Below are 15,565 nucleotides of genomic sequence, written 5' to 3'. Positions count from 1 at the left end.
ATAAACCACAGAGATCCCGAGTTTTTTTAGGGCATCACCCAATACTGTAACATTACTTCTGAGTATGAACCCTGAAGTGATATCATGGTGATGTCATTGCCATTTTGGCCTTTCCTGTCCTCCCCAGTTCTTCTGAGCAGAGCCAGCCAAGGGCTGACAGACCTACCATCTCCTCAAAACTATGAATTCTAGAACTTATCTCAGAAACTCATTGTAAAGCACTCCCTTTCTGTAGCAGATATGTGGGGGTACCTCTAAAGACAGGGCAATTTGCAATTGACAGCAGCTTGTATTCTAAATTTTGCTATATGATTTACACCTGTTTTTGGAAATCTTTTTCCCCCTTCATCTATTGATTTTCTAACAATTCTTTCTCCTAAAAGCAATTGTCTAATGTTGGAACTTGCTTCCTGTATTGCATTCTCATGAAATATAATTCCTATTTAAATTCACCAAGCATGGTAGAGTTTTTTGTTCCTTTTTGCTTTGGAGAACCGATTTTTATGTGAGAGTAAATTGTGCTAAATGGTAGAATATAAAAAGCAAACTTCTCATTAAAAAACCCACTATGAAATCGTAAGATGTTTCATTAGCAAAGTACATTTTTCCAGTTGTAGTTATTAGCTAAATATTGTCATGGGTTAGCCAAACCTTTCTTTCCTTACAACTAGCTTTACTTAGACTCCTAGCTTAGCAAAGAAGTTCTCATTTCAATTACCGTTGTGGTTTTCCTGATTCAGTACCATGTTCAAATAGTGTGATGTAGGACACTGTTGTAAAACAACTGTTATGTTCAACTCCGAAAACAATGAATACAGACAGCATTACATTAGCTATACTTTGATAAAAGTTGGTGAAAACCCCTCAAAAAGCTCATCTGTTTTTTGAATATAAATAAACTCTCATGAGATGTGACAAATTCTGTGATGGGGGATACTGAGAATGGTGCACCACATTTCATATGCAGCCACTTGTAAGAATATCAGATTTGACGTAAGAACCTGTGCACTTCAGACTTGATTCAGAATTCATGTGTCTAATGATCCTTACTCTTCCGGACATGGTTCAGGGGTCTTTCCATCTGGTTGAGCTGGTAACATCAGGCACTTCTAGCCTACCCATGGTGACTCATAGAGTTAGGGTTAGGGTTGCCAGTAGAGATGGGCACGAACAGCAATATGAACAAAAAAAAGCCACGAACAGCCCAAACTACTGTTCACGAATAAGCTGTTCATGAGGCCCCATTCTAAATGAACAGGTGGTCATTGCAAGCCTCATTTGTTGCTCTTCATTGCTGTTCATCAAGTCAGACAGTCTGGCACCTGCAATCAATTCCCTTGGCAACTTAGGCAGGGGTTGTCTGAGCTCTGTCTGAACTCCTGCTGTTGCCCTGGAAACCCCAATCTAAGCCCAATTTAGCTTGCTAGGCAGGTCTTCCTTTCAAGTGTGGAGCTCCAAATTTGTTACAAGGGAGCAAAGAGCTGGGGGGAGGGAGGCTCCCAGGTCTGGCTTAGTTTGCAGACAGTGGAGAGGGAGAGAGACAGCTGCCTTCGGCCATTTTCGTTGGCAGATGTCAAGGAACCCCTTATGAACTCAGAAAATGCCCTTGTGGCATGGATGTCATTGAATCTGTTTCCCATGTTCTATTATACTGTTTATTTTATTCTAAGATAACATCTAAGATCTAAGATTCGACAGACAGCTGCTGTTGGCATTTTGATAGAGAGAGTGCATTGGAGCTTGAATTTTCTTTGTGTGTGGTGGGATAGGGACCCACCCTTTCAAGTTCCAGGGCTGCTGCCAGGCTCTGGGCCAAGTTATTGTTTATTATTGGTACCTTTCCTGCTGCCTGCTCAGGTCAGGTTTCTGGGAGTGGTGCAGTAGGGATCTTGACTTCGATGATGGCTGGAGGAAAGCCTGCTGGACCCCACGAACAGCCAACCACGAACATGTTCATAAACAGGGCCATGTTCGTGGTTGTTCGTGAGTCCCTGTTCGTGGATGGCAATGAACAACGAACATCATGTTCATTTTTTTCTTTCATGCCCATCTCTAGTTGCCAGCATTGCCTCACCAAATGCTGGGGGGGGGGGGTTGAGGGTTAAGCCTGTGGAGGGTGGAGAATGTAACATCACTTCTGAGTGATGCTCTAGGAATTTATCCTAATCTCTGTGGACCGTGGAGACACAGGGAAATTCTTAGAGCATCACAATAGAAGCTATTTTCTTGCTATTTTTTCTCCCAGTCCTCATTTTCTCTAGAGTGATTGTGGCTGAAGAACAGGAATTTATCCAGCATGGTCAAGCAAATGGCCAGCCTATGGTTGAAGAATAGAAAGGGAATATTTGCACATGCAGTTGACATGGCACCTCATTTTATTCTCCATCTATGGAGTCGGGTGGTTCCTCTCCAACTGGAATTTTAATATATTCCTTTCCTAGGGACCTGTTGTTCTTCCACATTGGTATAAACATATATCTTCAGCCATGTTACTCAAATTCCCAGAAATGATTTTTTGCTTTCATAGCACTTTTGGAAGGATACATAGACATAGGCTTTCCTATGATCGCAGTCCTTTTTATTTGTAGCTGAATGTGTAATAGACCAAATGCAGACTTCTTCTAGGCAACAGAACAGGCCTTCTTCAACAATAACAACATTCAATTTATATACTGCCCTTCAGGACAACTTATTGCCTACTCCCTCTCCGCAGATATCATCCCCACATCTTGTGGAATTTCTCAGGCCAGAGTTGGCAACCCTAGAACAAATAGAGCTACTGACAGTGGTGAGACAGGGAAAGAGACAAAACTGTTCTTTTGTTTGTCAAGTGTCAGACTGCCTGTGAGAAAGAGAAGGGGAGAGAGACCGAGAGTTTGCATATGTGAAGGTCATGTATGAATACTGTGTGTTGCAAATGAGTAGTCCAAATTGGCAGTTGTGTGAGCATGTGAAACGTAGCATAAAAAAATAATGCACCCATAAATTGTCATAGGTTGTTTACACTTAAAAATGTACGTTAGAAATGCTCACTGATTAGGGTTCTTCCAGCTGCAGTTCTCTCAATGAATCTAATTAGCATTCTCATTTGTCACCAAGACAACTAATTAGTAGATCACTTCTGTAGAAGGTACGTGTATACCAGTTCCAATCACAGATGAATAAATCTTCCTTGGATCTTCCCCATGAAAAAGACATTACTAAGGAAATGGCAAGGCACCTGAAGGTTGCTCCAACCTTGAATCGAAGATCAGCAACCTCCATTTTGAAATGTCTAGTAGGAAATGGATTTAATGGCCAGGTTAGAAGAACAGGTTCCAGCTTTCGGGGTTACTTTTTCATGTCAGAACTTAACAAGCTCCTGCTTGGCATCTTTCCTAGAGCCACATTAGTCCGTGTAATTCTTGCCAAAGTTAAGGAAGCCTTGAACGCAAGAGAAATATAGGTTTAGGGCAGAATCTTCAGCTGCAGACAAGCTAGCAAATACAATGGTAATAGTGTGGCCAGATTCTAAAGTGGCTTGGACTACTTCAGACTGCAGAGGTGGGATTATATTGTTCAAAGTTTTCTACATGAATAATTCCCTCCAAGTGGAAACCTGTCTCATATGAACACTTAGATTAAAACATTCCTCATTAAAATGCTTGATTTTCATATGTAGGGAGTTATTATATGGGAGCACACTAGAGTCCTAGGCCTTCCCCCTCGAAATGAGCCCTGGTTGTGAGTATAATAACGACATACTTTGTAAACTTCTCTGAGTGTATGCCACATGCAAGATAATACAGAAAGAGGAGCCTTTGTTTTCCAACCCGATGTGGCTTGATTTCATTAGTCCTGCTTTGCAACTGGCTCTTCCCAGTTTCTCCTGCAAAAAGGCTTTTTTCTTCAAAAATTGTCACTGCAAGATTATTGCTGTTACTGGCAGTATCGTGATTGCAAAATTCATCTTGAGACATAAAACATGGCATTTCCTCCCCATCTTCTGGGCCTGCCTCTCAGGGACTGAAGCTTGCACACAGCGTAATTAATTGCTTATGTAAGCCTGAAAATGGTATAATTATTGTCATGGACGGACTTTGGAGACGGAATACTTTGTGAACTTGTTCTCATTCTATTGTATCACAATTGTATTTATTCATATTGCACTTTGCACTTTGCAGATTGATTATTGTATCTTCTGGTTTGTTGTCTTACCTGGAGGTTGGCGAGCCTAGGATCTTCCTACTTGCCCTGCTCATCTGCTGAATTAGTGATCGATGAAAAAGACATAAGCTTTCGAGATCCACAGCTCTCTTTGTCGGATGCATGGAGGGTATCAAGAAGCTGGCAAGAGATAAATCCAACGGGAAGCTGCTGAACTGGAATTCATATGTAAATTTGACTGAGAGCCGAACTACATGATACAAATGACACACCAGCAACACGTGAACAGACTTACACATGTCTTCTCATTGTTTTCCTGTACACTCGCCAGTGCGACCAGACTACTCTTGATCCCATGTCCATGCTGGCACAGGTTTCTTCTGCACTCCTCCAAGATGCAGGAATGGTATCCCATCATGCACTGCCAGTTTGTGTATGCTTAAACCATCCCTTGTCCTCTATTGCCTTTCTGTGTGAGAAGAGGGAAGCAGAAGCAAAACAGAATTACCACTTTGCAATGGCGACTTGATGATATGGTCCATGGGCACTCACCATGCTGACATGTGCACAGAGAAGAGCCACAAACTCAAGTTCATCAGGGGTAAAAAGACATGGGAGGGTGAGGGGAAAATGAATCTGGCCACTCACATAGACTTGTGTAATTTGTCTCGTCTAGTTCGGCTCTCAGTCAGACTTGGATTGAATAGAGACTCAGGATGGTTATCTCATTTCCAGACATTCCATTCAGATTTGGCAATGGAGGGAAGGGATCACACCCAGCCTGGATTGCACACTCCAACTCTTTCTTGACATTTGCAACAGATTTACATTTACATGGCCCTCACTGCCTGCACCCTCTCTCCCCTCCCCTCACCACCTACATATCTTTGGGCAGTTCCTTAATACCTTCCATGCATCTGATGACGAGAGCTGTGGTTCTTGAAAGCATATGCTACAATAAAGATGGTTAGTCTTAAAGGTGCTACTAGTCTCTCCTAATTTGCAACTACAAACTAACATGGCTAACTCCTCTGGATCTATGAAAAAGGCATGAAACATATAAGAAGTCCTGCTGGACCACTGAAATCCACCTTGCAGCCATTGCCTCCTACAGGGATTTACACAGTGAATGAAATATTTCCCCATGTTAGGAAATGGTGTAGCCTTCAGATAAATCAAATAAATGGAATTAAACTGACACAGCATTTAATGGGATACAGTTGTGTTCTTAAACATACAATTAATAAAGCAGGGAAAGAATATTAATTTAAGTTAGGCTAATGCCGAAGGGAATCTCAGCCCTTGCCCAGAGCATATGTTCGTTACGTTCCAGAAATGCAGTTTCACCGAGCCATTTCTGTGAACTAAAATTAACATGCCCATCAGAGCTCTGAATGGCTGAGACAGAAGATAACTTACTTGCAACTCACACCGTTTAGCTCAGCTTGCCTTAGGAGGGCGACTTCCATGCTACAATTCTGTGGGAATTCAGGAAAACAACCAGAAGGCAGCATTCATTCACCTTCCTAGGAATCTGTTTTAATATTAAAGGTAGGGAAAGGTAGTCCCTTGTGCAAGCACCAAGTCATTACTGACCCATGAGGGGATTTAATTTAATTTATTACATTTATATTCCGCCCTCCCTGCTTTCGCAGGCTCAGGGTGGATAACAGAAATACAAATATCAAATGCCATTAAAAAAATTTAAAATATTACATCTAACACACTACATCTAATCAATTAAAATTACAACTATGCAAATATATAAATGTCGTATATTTACATATAAATAATTAAAAGCAGCACATAATATAGATTTGGTGTTCCGTACAACGATTTTTCCTGAGGAAATGTATGCCGTATTAAGTGTGGACAGAATTAAGTGCGGACAGCAGCATATATGCTCACATAGGGGCGTGGTTTAATCCCCCCCCACGGGGGAGGCCACCGCCTGGCATCAGCCATATGCCTGGCGGAATAGCTCCGACTTGCAGGCCCGGTGAAATGCAAGCAAATCTTGCCGGGCCCTAGTCTCATAAGACAGAACATTCCACCAGGCGGGGGCCAGGACTGAAAAGGCCCCGGCCCTGGTCGACGCCAGGCAGGCCTCCCTAGGGCCGGGGACCCTTAAAAGATGCTTTCTGCCAGATCGAAGAGTCCTCCGGGGCTCATATGGTGAGAGACGGTTCCGCAGATATGTCGGTCCCAGTCCACCTAGGGCTTTATAGGTTAACACCAAAACCTTCAACCTGATTCAGTACTCCACTGGTAACCACATCACAACGTTGTCACATCACAATGTTTTCTTGGCAGACTTTTTGTTATGAGGTGGTTTGCCCTTCCCTTGCCCAGTCATTTACACTTTACCCCCAGGGAACTGGGCACTCATTTTACTGACCTCAGAAGTATGAAAAGCTGAGTCAACCATGAGCTGGCTACCTGAACCCCCACTGGGATCATTAAAAACCCCAGATCAGCTGCTTGTCGGTTATCTCCCTGGAAAGCAGCTGATCCAAGCCTGTGGGGGTGAAATGCCCCTTTCCATGCCACTACAAAGTGGCATGGAAAGGGGCATTTAAACTCTCCATCAGCTGCTTGTTGAGGATATCCCCGACAAGCAGCTGAACCAAGCCTGTGGAGGTAAAATGCCCCTTTCCATGCCACTTTGCAGCAGCACAAAAAGGTGTATTTAAACGCCACAAACCACCTACCAGTTTGCGAACTGGTTCAAGTTTGTGAAAGTTCGTGATTCATGAAACAAGACAAACCATGAACTGCACAGTTTATATATATATATATATATATATATATATATATATCCACCTGGCCCTCGGGATAGAAGCAGGCACCATGATTTACCATGGAGCTGGCTGACCTGAAGAGGGTGGAAGATGTCTAGAAAGACACTGGCGAAAACCGTGCACGGAAGCTGATAGAACTTGCTACAGAACACACTGGAGGATCTATGAAGCGGAAATGAAATGGCAAAGAAACATTATTACTTAACAACCCTTGCAGCGGCTAGTTCATGACTGTCTCAGTTGTTCAGGATATCCAGACACCTTCTAACCCCTAAATCTGAACCTTTACAGTCTCAAGAACAAACAATTAGCTGCGAGGCCTTTGCTAAGTTTTTCGCTGATAAAATAGCACGAATACGCTCTGATCTAGATGCTACCTGCAATGCAAATGAGATGGGAGAAATGCTTAATATACCACCTGGTCTACATTTGGACTGCTTTGAACCAATTACAATGACAGACCTTAACAGGATCCTGGCATCTTTGAAAGCCACTACTTGTGCACTCGATCCTTACCCATCTTGACTATTAAAATCAAGTAAAGATCACATAAGTGAACCACTGCGATCTATTGTAAATAAATTGCTAACTCAGGGCTCCTTCCCCTGGCCACTCAAACAGGCAGTTGTCTGTCCACTAATTAAAAAACCATCCCTAGACAAAAATGATGTGGCCAATTATCGCCCAGTCTTTAATCTGCCCTTTCTGGGCAAAGTGATTGAGGGCCAAGCTACACATGACGAATGACACTTGAACAGCAAGTGTATTTCTCCCTGTTCACTTGCCCTCCACTAAATCCCCTTGCCGTTCAAGTGTCATTCGTCATGTGTAGCTTGGCCCTGAGAGAGCAGTAGCTAACCAACTCCAGATCTTCTTGGAAAACTCTAGCGCTATAGATCCTTTCCAATCCAGATTCAGACCAGGGTATGGGACAGAGACAGCACTAGTAGTATTAGTGGATGATCTGCATCTGAATATAGACAAAGGCCATGCCTCCTTATTGCTGCTCCTGAATCTATCTGCAGCCTTTGACACAGTAGACCATGCCATTCTGTTGAGGTTTTTAGAAACAGAAGTGGGCATCAAAGGATGTGCCTTGGACTAGTTTAAATTGTTTCTCATGGAATGGACTCAAAGGGTTGCTGTTGGAGATCAGCTCTCTCTAGAACGGGAACTATCTTGTGGAGTTCCACAGCGTGCAATCTTATCTCCAATGTTATTCAACCTCAATGTAAAACCTTTAGGAGAACTAATTCACAGCTATGGAGTGGGATGTCATCAATATGCAGATGACATCCAACTCTGTATCTCGCTATCCAAGTCCCCACAGGATGCAGTAGAAATCTTAGATCGCTACCTGACAGCCATGGTGAAATGGCTGAAAAAAAAATAAAATTTGAACCCAGACAAGACTGAAGTGATGCTTGTTGGGAAGGCAGAGATCTTGAACGACATTGTACTCCCCATTTTTGATGGAATTTGTCTAACCCTTGCAGACTTGGTTAACAGCTTAGGAGTTATACTGAATCAAGCGCTACTACCAGAAAAACAAGTTAAGGCAGCTGCAAAAAATGCTTTCTACAATCTCATTCTATCCTGGAAGATGGCTTCTTAATGCGACATGGTTGACCTGGCCACCTGGATCCATGCTATGGTACCATCAAAACTTGACTATTGTAATGAATTATACATTGGTCATCTAAGTTAACTAGGAAGCTCCAATTGGTGCAAAATGCTGCACCTCGACTGTTATCAGGAGCAAGCAGGAGCATGAAAATCACTCCCATCCTACAGTTACTCCATTGGCTATCTATCAGTTACCATGCTCAATTCAAGATATTGGTTATTACATACAAAACTCTTCATGGTCTTGGCCCAGCATACCTATGGGACCACCTTCCTCTTTATGTTCCTCCATGACAGCTTCGCTCATCTGAAATAGGATCTCTTGCAGGTGCCAGCCTGCATGTGGGGAAATCAACAGCAGCCCGTACACGGGCTTTCTCTGTGGTGGCCCCTACCCTGTGGAAAAGCTTGCCTGAGGAGGTCAGGAGAGCCCCCACTCTCCTGGCTTTCTGCAAATGATGCAAAACCAAATTATTCAAAAAGGCTTTTTACTCAGATAGGAGGGCGGTATTGTAGGGAGGGGGGTCTCAGATGCTTCACTAATGAGTTAGGGACCATAGACTTCACCACTATGTTGCCTTACGTATTATCTGTTGCTTTAAATTTGTAACTCCTATATACTACCTGTGCTTCATTTTGTCTAATGTCAGTCCTAGAATTGATTATATTCTGTTTCAGCAGTTCTTCAACTCTGTATTGGATCCTTACTAATGCTATGTCTTTGTAAAATGTATTTATTCATCCTATGGCATTGTCTATGGAAATGTCCTTGACACTGTATGGAAATGTCTTTGATGCTGGTTGTACTAATCTCACACTATGTAATCCGCCTTGAGTCTCAGTGAAAAAGGCGGACTACAAATGACACAAATAAATAAATATACAAATATACCAACAATAAAGCCCATTGTGTGAAAAAATACAACAGGCTCTAGAAAACTCTTGTCAGTCATTTAAAAAAAAAAACTTTTCATGAAATGTAACGATCAGTCATCGACATTGAAAGATTTCTTTGTATACAATGTTTTTTTGGTAAAGATGTTGTCAGACTTGGGAAGTAACTTGCCATCACTATCATATAATTATGGGAATCAAAGCCCTGAGCAAGTGAGTGCTTCGTAGCGACGTGGAAACCAGATTGGGAGGGTGCTGAGGGGAGGCACTGGGAGGAGTACTTAGGGCCAAGCTACAAGTGACGAATGACACTTGAACGGCAAGTGTATTTCTCCCTGTTCACTTGCCCTCCACTCAATCCTCTTGCTGTTCAAGTGTCATTCGTCACTTGTAGCTTGGCCCTCAGGCTGTTGATTTGGTGGTCCCCCTCCTGATGGCAAGTAGGCGCTTCACAGCCTTCTGGAGGCCAGAATGGGAAAGCACTGAGGGGAGGCATAGAGAGGAGAGCTTAGGCCATTAATTCATCAGTTCCCCTCCCAGCAGCAAGCGGGCACTTCACAGCAGCCTCAAGGCCAGAGTCATCAGCAATGTGCCTGTGCAAGGATAAAAAGTGAATCATCACCGATACGGCTTGCCTTTTATATAGTAGGATAACATAAATCAGGACAGAGTGATTATTGAGGGAATGCCAGACAAAACAAACAGCGAACAGAGAGGCCATGTCTCCGATGGCTAGACCTTGACTTCTGAAGGGGGCAATTACTTAGAACATGCATAGCCTCTAATGGAGATCTTAACAAGTGAGTAAATTCAACTTTAAAAACAGTGTTAGGTCATAGAGGATGTTTAGGTTAAGAACCGTTGTTTTCAATTTACTGGAAAAGAAGGCTCGCAGAGGAGTTCTTTCAGCACAGGTCCCCTTTAATCTCTACCACATAACAATTGTGCCATTGCAATTTGAATGGAATGAATTTTCTGAACAGTGTTCAAAGGCAAGCCCACACAGAGTGCACGGCAGTAATCTAAGAAAGATGTTATCAGGTCACGGGTAATGGCAGCTGGGTCTTGCTGCCACACCGTTTGTAGCTGTTTAAAACCACAGCATACTATTTATAGTGCCTTAATATCTACCTGTGCTTCACTCATATGTGGCTTAAAGTATGGTGGGTAGATTTGGCAATATGTGTGTGTGTGCATGTGCGTGTAAAATAATATGCATAGGTAATAAAAGAAATGATTTACCATGTCATCTTATAGACTCATTTTGCTGTTTAAAATCAAAAAGATTTCCCCCCTTCATTGCTAAAGATAGCCTTTAAACTGCTTTTGTTTCATGTTAAGTAGCCATTCAGTCAAAATATTTTAAATTAATGAAAACTGCTTAGCATTTCTTTTAAACACTCCCCTTCCAACGAGAAACTAGGAGTACAATTGTAGTCAGGATTACCCATACTAACTTAGAAGGGTGAAACTGAGGGCCTACACATGACGAAAGACACTTGCCTGGCAAGTGGATTGAGTGGAGGGCAAGTGAACAGGGAGAAATACACTTGCCGTTCAAGTGTCATTTGTCACTTGTAGCTTGGCCCAAAGTTTAGGACTGAACTGTGGGTCATCAGAATTGAAGATATGGGTTATTAGATTTAGTTGGAGGAGAAGCAGAGAAGCTCCTCAAATTCTGGGGAGGGATTCTGCGCCCTTGGACTAGATAGCCTGTGAGGCCATTTCCAACTCTTATGCTTGAAATCTTCCATAATTACAACTAATCTTCAGACTATGGAGATCAGTTTCCCTTGGGGAAATGGCTGCTTTGAAGAGTGGAATCTCCGGCATCCATCCGTAATGAGCTCCCTCCTCTTGCCAAACAGCGATCTCCTCAGGATCCACCCCCAAATCTCCAGGAATTTCCCTACACAGAGTTGGCAAACCTTATTTGAAATACAGCAATCACTGAATCATCAGACATGAGTTTTCAGCAATTTCCAGTTGTGAGGGGGGGGGTGAGGGGTTCACGTACTCCAATGGCACACCTCAGGGAGTCCATATTTTCATTTGGAGAAGACAGTCCTTGCAATCTGCAGTGAGAACTCTTATTTTTATTAGGAAAAAAACAGCAAAAACTGTAATTTATCTCCTTCTTAACACGTAATATTAAACGGAGAGCCAGTTTGGTGTAGTGGTATAGTGGTTAAGAGCAGCGGGACTCTCATCTGGAGAGCCGGGTTTGATTCCCCATTCCTCCACTTGAAGCCAGCTGGATGACCTTGGGTCAGTCACAGATTCTCAGAGCTCTCTCAACCTCACCCACTTCACAGGGTGATTGTTGTGAGGATAATAATAACACACTTTGTAAACCGCTCTGAGTGGACATTAAGTTGTCCTGAAGGGTGGCATATAAATCAAAAGTTGTTGTTGTTGTTGTTGTTAAATGGTTGACATACACCACACAAATAAATTCGCCTAATTTCACAGTACCTATTTCCAGCTTTTTGTGTGGGGTTGGAATTTAACCTTATCGATCCTGAGCTTGATTACAAAAACGTTCTTGTAGCACTGATTATGAGCAGTCATATTTTGCTTTAGCTAAGAAACAGCCACCGTGCTTTGGGCTAGCCTAAGGTCAAAGCCATTCATTAATGTTAAAACCATCAATAAATGATAGCCTTTTATTATCTTTTAATTAAACTCACTGTGTCAGAATATGAATTGTAAATTTGACCTTTGGTGCCTAACCACCTTGTAATGCGGCTTTGGCATTTTCGCCAAGCAGGCGAGCTTAAAAATTAGAATATAAAATAGCCTCTGTACAATGTTTCAAAAGTCATGTCCTAATGGCAACAGGACTTATGGTTTTTATTAACCGAAGGCTGAGTTTTATAGCACCTGACAGGTACAACATGCTGCACTGTATATTAATGCTGGGAACAGTCTTGGAGAACATCTTTTGTCTTTCAGATCTTCCTATGTGGTGTCATTCAGGGCCAGCCTGACAATTTCGGGTGTGCTAGGCAAGGGTACCCATAATGCCCAAGCCATACCCCCCAAAGAAAGGCAATGCCTGCCCTTTTCTCCTCCCTCTGCATAATGAGGAGGTGGAGGAAGCCCGTGCTCCTCTCCCCCAGTTGCCAGCGTCATATTCCATCCACATGGTGGGTGGAGCCCTCTTGCCCCACCCCTCAAAGGGAAGGAAGGAACAGGCTCCCCACCACTGGCTGTCTAGTGAGGTCTGGGGTGCCTCCCTAGAGCTAGTGTGGTATAGTGGTTAGAGCATCAGACCTGGGAGAACCACTCTGCCATGGAAACTGGCTGGGTGACGTTGGGCCCATCATACTTACAGGGTTGTTGTTAAGATAAAAAGGAGGAGATGAGAATGACGTAGCCTGCTTTTGGTCTCCATTGGGGAGAAAGGCAGGGTATAAATGAAGTAAATAATGCCACCACCAGACTGGAGGGGATATTGAGGGGAGGCCAATTTGGTTGGTATGCTAGTCAACTGGCTAGGGCTATCTAACGGATGCATTGCAGCGATTGTGCCAGTATCTGAATATGGACATTGTATTTTGGGGACAGGGTTTTATGGGTGTCCAATTTTCACCATTGCCCATAGATTCCCATTTACCAATAGCCTGTTTCGTTCTGTAGTCAGGGATATGACTGTTATGCCTCCGTTACACTACAACAAACCAACAAAAGGAACCCCCTGGCTATACAGACAACACAAGTACAACAACCAGGGTCACAAAAATTAATCATGCAAGGTTGATATAAATTTTTGTATTAAATCCAAAGTGCAACAGTGCAGAGGTGCAATATATCTCAAACAAGATTTAAAGTGCATATATATACAAGAAGAGGTAGTCTATCGGGTAGACAATAAATATATTTCTATATACAATGAATATTCTGGTGGTGGGAGAGTGTAGACAGATGGAAGGATGCACACAGGAAATGTCCATATGTCCAAGAGTGGAAAAAGGACGTGTCCAGAGACACCTAGCCGACGGGCTACAGCTTGCTATTTCCAATTCCCGTTTCGGTCTTTCTTCATCCTGGGCTAGACTCTATGGACTATAAATAAAATTAACCCATCAGTAATAAGCATTATACACAACCTGACCAATGTAGCTACTGGTTTACAATCTAGGCAATTAAAAGTTTCCTTACTGTCCACTGGCATCTCCCCTCACTCCACACACCATTGCAGTTCCAAGTACACCGATAGTTACAACTAGTACCAGACACACCCCATGTTTATATAACAAGCCTAGGGTTATCCAATTAGGAAAAAAAACCTCTTAAAGGGGCAGTGTCAGCAGGACACAAAACAGAAAAGTAACCAATACAGCACAAATGCAAACATGACAGAGAGGCAATACATGTACAATTAATCCATATACAAGGCAAATACAGAGAATGGACCATAGTATATACATATCAGGCAATCATAGATGGAAACACCCTGCTGTTTATCCTAGGAAACAGGAATAATCCATTGTAAGATTTAAACCCCCCGGCGTCAGGCTCTTGAGTTCAAAAATCCACCTCGCCTCCGCTTGCAAAAGGTGCTTGGTGCAATCATGCATGGCAAGTGTATCACATCTTTCCAAGACGGAGACAGACAGCTCCCTGTTGTCAATATGCTGCGCTAGAAAGTGTTCCACTAGGGGTGCCTCCCTGGTACAGGTTCTTATACGTGACATGTGTTCTTGTATTCGCACGCGTAATTGGCGTGTCGTACTGCCCACGTAATTCAAATGACAACTGCATTGAATTATATATACTACATTAGATGATCTACAATTCGAGAAGCAAGGGGAGTGGCCTCTTCTTGGTGTTATTAGTTTAGACACATTAACCATCAGAGAACACACGGAGCAATCCCCACATGGGAAATGCCCCCCTGGAAGGGGGCGTGCCTGTCTGGGCATACGGTATTCTGATCTAACAAGAAAGTCCTTCAAGCTCCTTGTGCGCCTAAGACCCGCTCTGGGGGGGTTCTCGCAACCGGCAATTCCACCCACCAAATGCCAATGCTGTTTCACAATTTTATTTATAGCACCTGAAAAGGGACTGTGATCCAGTGCCCAAGTAATGCTGGAATTAGGCTGTCGATTCCTAGGCTGGAGGAGCGTATCGCGAGATGTTAACTCTGCTCTCCTAATTGCCGGGGCTCTTACATTTACCGGATATCCTCTAGAGGCAAATGCTGAATCCAGGTACCGAATGTGTTCCCTAAAGTCAGCATAATTGGTGGAGTTCCGTTTAATCCTAAGGAACTGCCCAATCGGTATATTACTTTTCAAATGTTTAGGATGAAAAGAATCGAAGTGTAAAAGAGAACAACGATCCGTGGGCTTCCTAAAGGGACGCACTCCCAGGCTGCCGGCCGTACGTTTGTAAACTGTAACGTCCAAGTAGTTAATACATTGCTCGCTCCCCTCCCAAGAGAACTGTATGTCTGTATCCAAAGTATTGAGCCAATTAACAAAGCTTTCCGCTGGGGTCTTAGTACTAAGGATGAGGATGACGTCATCTATGTACCTTTTGTAAAAGATCACGAAATCCTTAAAGGGGTTACCCTCCGCCAGTATGTATTCCTCCTCCATCCGTGCCATGAAAAGGTTGGCAATACTAGGGGCTGCGGTGCAGCCCATTGCCACTCCTTTCGTCTGATAGAAATATTCATCATTAAATCGGAAGTAATTCTTTTCAAGAATTATATCAAGGATGTTTAAGAGGAACGGAGTGGAGGGAACTTGAGATGGCCGTTTAAACAGAGCATATTCTACGACTGCTCTAGCACCCTGGTTGTTGTACTTCCGTTACACTACAAAGCAAGTTAGTGTATTGCTCTAGGCTGTAGCTCAGAAGTTTTTTTTATTAAACAGGACCAACTGTCCTTTTCAAAATGTACATCTGTGCATACCAGGAGACCACCATTGGAAGAGAGACTTACCCATGAGTCTCCCAATATATGCAGCTGCTGTTTTATATGCATTTATAGAAAATGAATGTAACCAGTTTTCTTACTGGTGGAAAAGGAAGGAGGGATCCCCTTTGGCCACCCAAAAAGGCTACATTGGGAATTTTGAGACCTG

This window comes from Eublepharis macularius, chromosome 3 (genome assembly GCF_028583425.1).
Source record: "Eublepharis macularius isolate TG4126 chromosome 3, MPM_Emac_v1.0, whole genome shotgun sequence".
Lineage (NCBI taxonomy): Eukaryota > Metazoa > Chordata > Lepidosauria > Squamata > Eublepharidae > Eublepharis > Eublepharis macularius.
Note: the sequence above shows the minus strand (reverse complement) of the source record.